This window comes from Micropterus dolomieu, linkage group LG03, assembly GCF_021292245.1.
Source record: "Micropterus dolomieu isolate WLL.071019.BEF.003 ecotype Adirondacks linkage group LG03, ASM2129224v1, whole genome shotgun sequence".
Taxonomy (NCBI): Eukaryota; Metazoa; Chordata; class Actinopteri; order Centrarchiformes; family Centrarchidae; genus Micropterus; species Micropterus dolomieu.
The window spans coordinates 35,188,645-35,197,082 of record NC_060152.1 but is presented as its reverse complement, the minus strand read 5'-3'; the positions used below and the strand labels follow the sequence as shown (position 1 = coordinate 35,197,082).

General features: G+C 49.6%; 2 protein-coding genes across 5 annotated transcripts in view; one reads left to right on the top strand and one right to left on the bottom strand.

The window, feature by feature from the left end:
* LOC123968680 (GON-4-like protein) overlaps positions 1 to 648 on the bottom strand; it is a 13,341-nt gene extending 12,693 nt beyond the window's left edge. Inside the window, exon 1 of the mRNA XM_046045561.1 lies at positions 628 to 648. The gene's annotated coding sequence lies outside the window, so the exon portion shown is untranslated. The remainder of the gene's footprint in view (positions 1 to 627) is intronic.
* The window catches only part of LOC123968681 (ankyrin repeat domain-containing protein 34A), a 14,194-nt gene continuing 6,261 nt past the window's right edge, over positions 506 to 8,438 (top strand). Inside the window, exon 1 of one of the 4 annotated variants that reach the window (XM_046045563.1) lies at positions 506 to 600. The gene's annotated coding sequence lies outside the window, so the exon portion shown is untranslated. Of the gene's footprint in view, positions 601 to 3,921; positions 4,120 to 6,192; positions 6,243 to 6,441; positions 6,484 to 8,438 lie in introns of those variants that run through there. The other 3 variants (XM_046045562.1, XM_046045565.1, XM_046045566.1) reach the window with 3 other exon arrangements.

Sequence of the window (8,438 nt, the reverse complement as noted above, 5' to 3'; positions counted from 1 at the left end):
CCGCTCCCCCTCCTCCCGCTGCCCCTCCTCCCGCTGACCCTCCTCCCGCTGACGCTCCTGCCGCTAACGCTCCTCCCGCTGACCCTCCTGCCGCTGACCCTCCTCCCGCTGACCCTCCTGCCGCTGACCCTCCTGCCGCTGACGCTCCTCCCGCTGACCCTCCTCCCGCTGACCCTCCTGCCGCTGACCCTCCTGCCGCTAACGCTCCTCACGCTGACCCTCCTCCCGCTCACCCTCCTCCCGCTGACGCTCCTACCGCTCCTCCCGCTGACCCTCCTCCCGCTCACCCTCCTCCCGCTGACGCTCCTACCGCTCCTCCCGCTCACCCTCCTCCCGCTCACCCTCCTCCCGCTGACCCTCCTGCCGCTAACGCTCCTCCCGCTCACCCTCCTGCCGCTGACGCTCCTACCGCTCCTCCCGCTCACCCTCCTGCCGCTGACGCTCCTACCGCTCCTCCCGCTCACCCTCCTCCCGCTGACCCTCCTGCCGCTGACCCTCCTGCCGCTAACGCTCCTCACGCTGACCCTCCTCCCGCTGACGCTCCTCCCGCTCCAGGTTACACGAACGTTAAAGTTAGTGAAACGACCGGAAACGAGCCAGGTGAGGCTGATGCTGTCGTACCCTCACCTGCTGAGTTAAAGTAGCATTTCCGTTCTCATGAGTGTTGAACTGCACGTAGAACTAGTGAACTTAACTAATGTCAGCGTTGTGGATCAGTGGATGTGGGACACGGTGGGGGGGGTACAGTAGTATTATTAGCAGTATCTGGATGCTGGCAGATGTACTCCAGCTGACACAGTACACAGCCTCAGAGTAGAGGTGGACCGCTGTTCATAATCTTCCGTTTGTGTGAGTTTTGGTGACAGAAACGCTCTTCGTTATTTCTGAGCCTCAGCTTTCCATTATTGCTGATAACAGCTGCGCACTGCTGCAGGTTCAGCCCTCAGCTGGCTGTTACAGTCTGTGACTGCAGTGGACGGACTGACCAGAAGAAGCAGACATCACCTCTGGCCTCACAGCTTCTTCTCGACTCCTCTTTTACTTCAGGAACATGAAGCTAACGCTAGCTAAGCTAACACACCGCGGCAGTCAGTCACGCTGAGCATGCGCAGTGGCGGCTTCAGTGTGTCCATGTTAGTGGCGCGAAGTTTGGCTGAAACATTAATGCTAAAGAAGCGGAAGCTTGAAACATGAGACCGAGTCTGTGACTCTGAGGACTCACCTTCACACTGACGCCAGCGGCCGTCCGTTACTCCGCCATGTTAGCCCCGTGAGCCCCGTTAGCTCCTGTTAGCTTCCGTTAGCCTCTCTTCCGCCAACAACAACATCACTTCCGGCCTGAGTCTTTCACAATAAAAGCAGACCAATGTGGAGGGTACCTGGCGAATTCTGCACACCTGCCGAGAACTGCCTCCACCTCAACAACGTCTGATCTGCCGAATGATGCGGCCACCTCCTCCGGTCCTGTTCAGACACTTTATTTAAGACCCCATAATTAAAAAGTACACATTAGAGGTACTGGTACTTCCACTCTCTGCTCCACCAGACCGGCTTTCAGTTAAAAACTCCAGTTAGATTTTATTTTACTTTTTTATTTTGGCTGTGTGTCATCATTTCATCTGAGTCAGTTATTCTGCTTTTTATCATTCTGTCTTGTATCATGCAACTTTTAGAGAAGGACTTGCTGCTGCGGCAAACCAGGAAAGGCTCACTGAGATTGTAAGAATAGAACGTAATTAATAAAAAAGAGGGAGATGTTGCATTTTTCACTTCACATTTCTCTGACAGCTTCAGTTACTTTACAAAGTCAGATTTTACACAAACACATCAAGATAAAGATATATAAAATATGATGTTGGCAGGATTATCAGACTAATAGTGAAATTAACTGGCAAAAACTTTGATGGTTTAAGACATTTTTCACATAAAAACAGTTCAATTTGCTGCTTTTCCTTTCCCTAATTATTTACATTTATTTGTAATAATGTTGAAGTTTTTGATGTTGGTTGCAGAAAACAAAGCGTCACTTTGGTCTCCGGGTAACTGGGAAGGCATTTCTCACTTTTTTTCACATTTCTGTAACCTTAAAATGTAAAAAGAAATAACCTGTTTCTAATTAATAACATTGTGTAAGTTTAAATGCAGAGACATGACAGAACTATCAGTACTTTTTACTAAGTATTTTTAATAGCAGGTACTTTTGTACTTTGACTCAAGTAGACATTTTAATTGAAGACTTCTACTTTTAGTGGAGTAATGTTTATTCTTTGCACCAGTGGATAAGACACATGCCTTTGGTGTGTTTGATTCCCACTCTGACACGTCCACCAGTGTGTCCCTCAGCGAGACTCGTAGCTGCAGAGGCGTGTGACCTCTGACATGTACAGCAGCTGTAAGACACTTTGGACAAAAGCTAAATAACTGAAATGACTGACCAAGTACTGAAGTACAGGATTTGTGTACTTCGTCCACCGCTGGATTTCCCATAGTTCCTCCTGTGCCCGTCTGACCGAGGAAAGGCTCTCATCAGTTCGCAGAGTCATCTGAACGAGCTCACCCTGACTAACTAAACTTATCTTATTAAGACTCGGGGCTGAATTCACTAAAGGTCTGAGCAGCTAAGAAAGAAGCCGTGTAATTCTCTAATGCCGTTTCACGTATTTTGATGAGGTCATATTATGGAGATGAATTTGTCTCAATATTATCTTGTGAACAAATCAACGATCCGTGTATAAACATGTAATCTGCAAATATTAAATGCTTTTCACAAATACAATGAATGATTTGTAAAAAATATATGGAAATATAAAAGACATCTTCAAATATACAAACTAGTTCCACCATAAAGAACCGATGGGACCATAATTTACTAAATGAACATCATGCTGTGTTGAAGAAGACTTGAAACTAGAACCTGAGACCATAAACTCATCAGGAAAGTGTTTACTGAGGGAATAAATCAGCTGACAAGTAGGAACATTTTCTCACAGACTTCTATACAATCACACTTCTTTCTGCAGCCGCTGGAGCCGCCCCCTGCTGGCTGCTAGAGAGGACGCAGGTTTAAGTCGCCCCCTGCTGGCTGCTAGAGAGGACGCAGGTTTAAGTCGCCCCCTGCTGGCTGCTAGAGAGGACGCAGGTTTAAGGTGCCCCCTGCTGGCCGCTAGAGAGGACGCAGGTTTAAGTCGCCCCCTGCTGGCCGCTAGAGAGGACGCAGGTTTAAGGCGCCCCCTGCTGGCCGCTAGAGAGGACGCAGGTTTAAGGCGCCCCCTGCTGGCCGCTAGAGAGGACGCAGGTTTAAGGCGCCCCCTGCTGGCCGCTAGAGAGGACGCAGGTTTAAGGTGCTCCCTGCTGGCCGCTGGAGAGGAGGTTTAAGGTGCTTCGTCAGACCCGGAGGTTCCTGCTTGGTTTAACCCCCAACAAGGTGGTTTATTTGTTATGATACAACAAAGGCAAAAGGTTAAAATATGGTCAAATTTAAAATACATAAAATAATATATGGAGTTATTTATATACAGACACGTGTCCACCCAGAACATTCTGCAAACCTCCCTCTCCACTGAGTGTGTTTCTGACCCTGCATCCTGTGTGAAGGCACCTCAGATGACCTGCATCCTCGCTTCTCTACTAGAGAACCTTTATTTGGTTCGGGTCGATTGAAAGTGAAGGAAAATCACATGAGAGCGCTGCGCTGCTGAGGCGAGGCTGCAGATTCACTGTTCCAACTGCAGTTTCCCGCTGTGACCAGCAGGGGGCGCTGCAGACCCGAAGCCCCCTCCAGCCTCAGCGCGGTCTGCAGGTGCTGATGATGGTGATGGTTTGGTGAAACTCTCACAGACGTTTAAGGGTTAAATTAAACGGCCGGGGGGGGGGGGGGGGGGGGGGGGGGGGGGGGGGGGGGGGGGGGGGGGTCCTCCTCCTCCTCCGTCTGGCTGAATCTGCTCTGACAGCTCAGACTCCGAGGAGGAAGAGGAAGAGGAGGAGGAGGAGGAGTGTCGGTGCAGCGGCTCCGTCAGTCAGTAAACGGTCTGTGGCCGTCGGTAACGGACAGTAACGGACAGTAACGGAGAGGAGTCATGCTCGGTAGGATGATGATGATGCTGCTTCTTCAGCTCAGCGGTAAGAAAAGAAAAAGATCTGCATGTCTTCCTGTTTCCTTCATCTCCTTCATCATCTTCATCAGCTGCTACCGAGCGGTTTTTAACGGCTCCTCCCGGTGTGTGTGTTTGACGACGATGCAGTAAAACTACAATGTAGCTGATCCTCTGTGTGTGTGTGTGTGTGTGTGTGTGTGTGTGTGTGTGTGTGTGTGTGTGGATGCGCGCGTACGTGTGCGCGCTGCTGCCGTTAACTTCGCAACCGGTGTGTAAATATAGAAATCACTGCGTCAGAGCGGCGGGCTGACGTAGAAACCCGGTAAATATCCGGGTCTGTGTGAGCTGCATTCCTCCACAGCCAAGCAGCCTCTTCATCATCAGCAGCAGCGGCATCATCATCATCATCATGTTGCAGCAGATGATGCTCCACCTGTGTGACAGCAGAGACACGTGACCTGCCGCAGGTTTAAAGAGTCACTCATGTTTTATTGTATTTTAGTTCTGTGCTGGAAGAAGTACCGGTAATACTACAGTGAAAACACCTGTTACAAGTGAACCACCAACGCAGTATACGCAGCAACACTAACGTCAGAGAGCTGGAGTCCTATAAATACTGTTCTGTGTATAAGTATATGTATACTGCAGACAGAGTACACGGTGTAAATACTTCTGTCTGATCAGGACGGTTCATGAAAACAGATGAAACGATGTTTGATGGAACCTGCAGAGGCTATGAGGGCTTATTTTAGCCCTGAGTAACGTCTGCAGGCTTCCTGCAGCTTCAGCCTGCAACAAGAAGGGGGGGGGGGGGGGGGGGGGGGGGGCAGACTGTATGATGCCTGGGAGGCAAAACCCAGGACTGTTCCTGAGCATTTCCTTCAGCCTGTAATTTACATGCATAAAACCTGAACAGGTTTAGTTTGGACGAAAACCTGATCCCAGACCACCTGAGAGGTTTGGATCCAGCATGGAGAACAGAAGGTAGAGTTACTTTCAAATTTCCCCGAAACCACCCGACCACCCGCACATCACTACCACCCAGAATAAAACCCAGTTCCAGAGTTTCCTAAGTAAAACCGGGTCAGCAGCATGTAGCACCTGTAGAGACAGAAGTCCACCTCAGACCTGTAGAGACAGAAGTCTATCTGAGACTGCAGGGCTCTTAATCTGAAACACTGCAGCCCAGACAGACACAGATCATATCCTGGATCAATAAGCCTGGATCCACCACAGGATGTGACACGTTTGAAAACATGAATGGATGAAGAACCCGATTCGTCTTCAGGTCATCAGGAAGTTTGACCTCCTAAGCCAATAGCAGAGTCACACTGCTATTGGCTGATTGATGCTTCACAATGATTGGCTGATTGATGGCAGCCCCTCCTCCTGTTTCATATTGTTGATTTAATGTTCGTCTGCGCAGAGGGACGACTTCTGCAGCAACATCATGGCTGCACCGCAGTGGGTGTCCTCTACCGCCACAAGACTGGCCAATGGAAAGCCAGCGCTTTGGTTTCAGTTTAAACGCCACGCTCATGTGTGAATTAACGGACGGAGAGATTTCAGCGCTGCTGGAGGTGCAGGCGTCTGCAGGTGATCCTGGAAGGTATAAAACCTGCAAACAGGTGCAAAGTCCACCTGTGTCTGTGTGTCCACATGTTCGTTCTCACGGTGAAACACAAACACTGAGCGTGTGGCCACATTCAGCAGGTGTTTGTGTTCAGTACACACAGTACTGGAGTATTTCTCTTCAGACTGCAGTATTTGGATTATTGTTGATCTGCTGCTGAAGTGAAACTTCTTCTTCCTGTTTACAAAAACTTCATCTTCACCATGGCAACGAACGTTTGCATAAACACTGATCAGCTGATCTCAATGCTGTCAGTCTGTGTATCCTGGTGTTTCCAGGTGAGTCCTGATGTGTCCTGGTGTTTCCGGGTGTGTCCTGGTGTTTTCAGGTGTGTCCGGGTGTTTTCAGGTGTGTCCAGGTTGTCCTGGTGTGTCCTGGTGTGTCCAGGTTGTCCAGGTGTGTCCGGGTGTGTCCTGGTGCTTCCAGGTAAGTCCTGATGTGTCCTGGTGTTTCCGGGTGTGTCCGGGTGTGTCCAGGTTGTCCAGGTGTGTCCGGGTGTGTCCTGGTGCTTCCAGGTAAGTCCTGATGTGTCCTGGTGTTTTCAGGTGTGTCCAGGTTGTCTTCAGGTGTTTTCAGGTGTGTCCTGGTGTGTCCTCATGTTTCCTGGTGTGTCCTCGTGTTTTCAGGTGTGTCCAGGTGTGTCCAGGTGTGTCCTGGTGTTTTCTGGTGTGTCCAGGTGTGTCCTGGTGTTTTCTGGTGTGTCCAGGTTGTCCTGGTGTTTCCGGGTGTGTCCAGGTTGTCTTCAGGTGTTTTCAGGTGTGTCCTGGTGTGTCCTCATGTTTCCTGGTGTACCCGTGTGTTTTCAGGTGTGTCCTGGTGTGTCCTCATGTTTCCTGGTGTGTCCTCATGTTTCCTGGTGTGTCCTGGTGTTTCCGGGTGTGTCCAGGTTGTCCTGGTGTGTCTTGGTGTGTCCAGGTTGTTCAGGTGTGTCCAGGTGTGTCCAGGTGTTTTCTGGTGTGTCCAGGTTGTCCTGGTGTTTTCAGGTGTGTCCGGGTGTTTTCAGGTGTGTCCAGGTTGTCCTGGTGTGTCTTGGTGTGTCCAGGTTGTCCAGGTGTGTCCTGGTGTTTTCTGGTGTGTCCAGGTGTTTTCTGGTGTGTCCAGGTGTTTTCTGGTGTGTCCAGGTGTGTCCAGGTTGTCCTGGTGTTTTCAGGTGTGTCCGGGTGTGTCCGGGTGTTGTCAGGTATGTCCGGGTGTTGTCAGGTATGTCCGGGTGTTTTCAGGTGTGTCCGGGTGTTTCTAGTTGTGTCCAGGTGTCTGGTCAGTGTTTGCAGCCCAGCACAGTCCTGTCCTGAGTTTCCTCCTCACTTCCTGGCTGGTGTGAGGTTTTTTCTGCGCGTTTGAACGATGAACACACCTGAGAGGTCTGGAACTAAACCAGAAACCTCACATACATTGAGATCCTACATACAGAAGGGCTCCGGCTTCGGACTAGAAGTAAATACAGTGAGGAAAATAAGTATTTGAACACGCTGCTATTTTGCAAGTTCTCCCACTTAGAAATCATGGAGGGGTCTGAAATTGTCATCGTAGGTGCATGTCCACTGTGAGAGACAGAATCTAAAAAAGAAAATCCAGAAATCACAATGTATGATTTTTTAACTATTTATTTGTATGATAAAGCTGCAAATAAGTATTTGAACACCTGAGAAAATCAATGTTAATATTTGGCACAGTAGCCTTTGTTTGCAATTACAGAGGTCAAACGTTCCCTGTAGTTTTTCACCAGGTTTGCACTGCAGGAGGGATTTTGGCCCACTCCTCCACACAGATCTTCTCTAGATCAGGCAGATTTCTGGGCTGTCGCTGAGAAACACGGAGTTTGAGCTCCCTCCAAAGATTCTCTATTGGGTTTAGGTCTGGAGTCTGGCTAGGCCACGCCAGAACCTCGATATGCTTCTTACAGAGCCACTCCTTGGTTATCCTGGCTGTGTGCTTCGGGTCATTGTCATGTTGGAAGACCCGGCCTCGACCCATCTTCAATGCTCTAACTAAGGGAAAATCTGGCAATACATGGCCCCGGTCATCCTCTCCTTAATACAGTGCAGTCGCCCTGTCCCATGTGCAGAAAGACACCCCCAAAGCATGATGCTACCACCCCCATGCTTCACAGTAGGGATGGCGTTCTTGGGATGGTTCTCTCACACAGTTAGTGGAATTATGACCAAAAAGTTCTATTTTGGTCTCATCTGACCACATGACTTTCTCCCATGACTCCTCTGGATCATCCAAATGGTCATTGGCAAACTGAAGACGGGCCCTGACATGTGCTGGTTTAAGCAGGGGAACCTTTTCGTGCCATGCGTGATTTCAAACCGTGACGTCTTAGTGTATTACCAACAGTAACCTTGGAAACGGTGGTCCCAGCTTTTTTCAGGTAATTGACCGGCTCCTCCCGTGTAGTTCTGGGCTGATTTCTCACCTTTCTTAGGATCATTGAGACCCCACGAGGTGAGATCTTGTACGGAGTCCCGGTCCGAGGGAGATTGACAGTCATGTTTAGCTTCTTCCATTTTCTAATGATTGCTCCAACAGTGGACCTTTTTTCACCAAGCTGCTTGGCAATTTCCCCGTAGCCCTTTCCAGCCTTGTGGAGGTGTACAATTTTGTCTCTAGTGTCTTTGGACAGCTCTTTGGTCTTGGCCATGTTAGTAGTTGGATTCTTACTGATTGTATGGGGTGGACAGGTGTCTTTATGCAGCTAACGACCTCAA